This window comes from Myotis brandtii, unplaced genomic scaffold (genome assembly GCF_000412655.1).
Source record: "Myotis brandtii unplaced genomic scaffold, ASM41265v1 scaffold2252, whole genome shotgun sequence".
Taxonomy (NCBI): domain Eukaryota; kingdom Metazoa; phylum Chordata; class Mammalia; order Chiroptera; family Vespertilionidae; genus Myotis; species Myotis brandtii.
The window spans coordinates 51,807-54,729 of NW_005358448.1; positions in this window are offsets into that span (position 1 = coordinate 51,807).

Genomic DNA, 2,923 nt, shown 5'->3' on the forward strand with positions numbered 1-2,923 from the left:
CCAGGGCTGGGACACGGAACTGGGAATGGGTAGTGACAGACACAGCCCCTTTCCCAGGGGGGCCAAGGGTCGGCTCCCTCCTTGGGGCTGGCGGCCAACCTCCTGGGTTCCTCCCCGAGCCCATCCCCTCGGCCTGCAGGCCCCAATTGCCAAATGGGACCTGCAGGCCTACCTCCTGCAGTCCCTCCCCCCGGCCAGTAGGCCCCAATCACCCAACTGGGACGGGGAACTACGGGTGGGTGGTGGTAGGTGGGTGGCGGTGGACATGGGCAGCAAGGGAAGGAGGAGCCGGGGAGGTCAGGAGGTGGAGAGGCGGGGAACCTGATCGGCCCTTATCACTGGCCAGGCCTAGGGACCCCACCCATGCAGGAATTTTGTGCACCGGGCCTCCACTTATTAATAATGAACTACAAGGTTCGGTAATGACTGATTACTATAATTGTGTTGCATTCATTTCCCTTACATGCCTTACATGCAGGTGCACCATTTCTCTCCACTAATACTAGCAGCGAATATTTTAGCAGCTGATGGCCAGGTCATTAGTCTTGGACTGACTTGTTTGGTGTACGCAACAGGAAATATTTCATTTTCGAGGAACAAGAAAAATAGGTTTATTTGCGTTATGCTTATTAATTTGTGCAGTTATTCAGTGTCTGGTAAGTTAATGTTCAAGAAAAAATATTAATTTTTATTAAAATGTTCTGTTATTCTATGTTAACCATTACTCATTTATTTCAGCTCGTTGTATTCAGCATGACAGGAAATACATTTTCGAGGAACAAGAAAAATAGGTTTATTTGCGTTATGCTTATTAATTTGTGCAGTTATTCAGTGTCTGGTAAGTTAATGTTCAAGAAAAAATATTAATTTTTATTAAAATGTTCTGTTATTCTATGTTAACCATTACTCATTTATTTCAGCTCGTTGTATTCAGCATGTGTCTATCGAAATCAAGTGGTAGTAAAAATAAATGAAAAATTGCTGACGAACATCACAATTTCCAAGAAAAGTGGGAATTGGAGTATTTTTTCTGTGAAGTAAAAAATAAAATAATCTGCTTGATATGTAATAATGCTATTAGTACACCAAAGTTATACAACATTAATCATCACTATGAACAACATAAATCAAAATATGATCATTACGAGGGATTAATGAGACAAGGAAAGTTAAAGAGCTCAAGTTGGGACCGAGAAAACAACAGTTCATGTTTACTAAAGTATCACAAGAAAGTGAAGCAACCGTGCATGCAAGCTACGTCTTGTGGAAGTTGATAGCTAAACCCTTGAAACCTTTTACTGAAGGTGGTTTCATCAAGGAATGTCTAATTAAAGCTGCAGAAATTGTCCTGGAAATGTGAAGTCTTTTCAAACAATCTTTGTCTCGAAATACAGTTGCAGAAAGAGTTACTGATTTGGCTGACAACTTAAGTATTCAGATCAAAACAAAATCATCTAGTTTCGAAGCTTTTCCCATTGCCTGTGACAAGAGTACAGACATTGGAGGCTTAGCTCAATTAGCCATGTTTCTCCATGCTTGTAACACAGATTTCAACATGTTTAAGGAATTATTAGAACTACTACGGGTGCATAACACTAGTACAGGACTAAATATCTCTAATTGTGTTTTTAAACTTCTGGATGCATTCCCCTGCAAGGCAAATGGTTATGGAGATAATGGTCCCTCCCTGGAATTCCTAACAGGTCAGCGTGCCAGACACATGGCCACATAGATACCGGCTCCTCTCTGGAATCCACAATGACCCCCACACAGATACTGACTCCTTCCTGAATACCGTGCTGACCCGCGCGGCAGGAACTTCCTCAGCTGATACTGTGCTGACCCCCACGGTGGGGACTTCCTCAGCTCATGCCCACCGCCCCTCATTAAACACCTGTATAAAAAAGGAGCCCCCTTTCCCTGTTGGCGCGAACTCACTGGCCCTGTCTCTGGGACTGGTGGGTCTCGCCTGAGAATACAGATTAAAACCTTCTCTTTTCCCTTTTCTGACAGGCTCAATTCTCTTTTCCTGCATCAGGAACCTAACATTTGGTGCCTCGAAACCCAGGTGACTCCTCGACCTCCTCATGGCTCAGGACCGCTCAGGACCGCATTTCCTCCGCTTAGAAGCTCTCTTTCCTGGCTTGGCGGCCTTTCCCAGTTTGACAACGTTTAAGGTAAGCCCCGCCCCATGTCGATCCCTGAGGTCGCCCTCCGGCGTCTCTGTCCCTAAATTGTGCTGCGTCAGAGATTGCCCCGTTCTCCTCCTCAACAGTTTCTCTGTCCGTCCGTCCGTCCGTAGCCCCGGCCAAACCGCTGGGATGCTGGCCCTTTGGCCCCAGCTACTGGCCTCAGGTATCGAGCATGGGTAATCGAAATTCCAAACCTGATCAGAGCACACCTCTAGGGTGCCTGCTCGCCAACCTGGCTAAACTGGGCCTGTCTCGGGACCTACATCCTAAACGCCTCATTTATTTCTGTAATGTCGCATGGCCTCAGTATGAATTGGATAATGGGTCCAGTTGGCCCGAGAATGGGACTTTTGATTTTACCATCCTTACCAACCTCGGTAATTTCTGCCGACGAACCGGGAAGTGGCTCAAGACCCCCTACGCTCAAGCCTTCCTTTGTCTGAGTTCTCGTCCCGCCCTCTGTTCTTCCTGCTCCACGGCCCAGGTTCTCCTGGATCGTGAGAAACCTACTCTGCCCACTGAAACTTCTTCACTTTCCTCCTTATCTGAACCCCCCCGCCCCCCAAATCTTTCCTCCCCTCCGACTCGTCTGCCTCCCTACCCAGACCCTTTCCCCAAAGCACCTTCCTCTTCGCCATCTGCACCCTCTCCTCCTCTCTCTGCTACCCCGCCTTCGGCAATACCTTCTCCTCTACCTGCTGACCTCCCCCTTCTTCCACCGACTGCTGCAG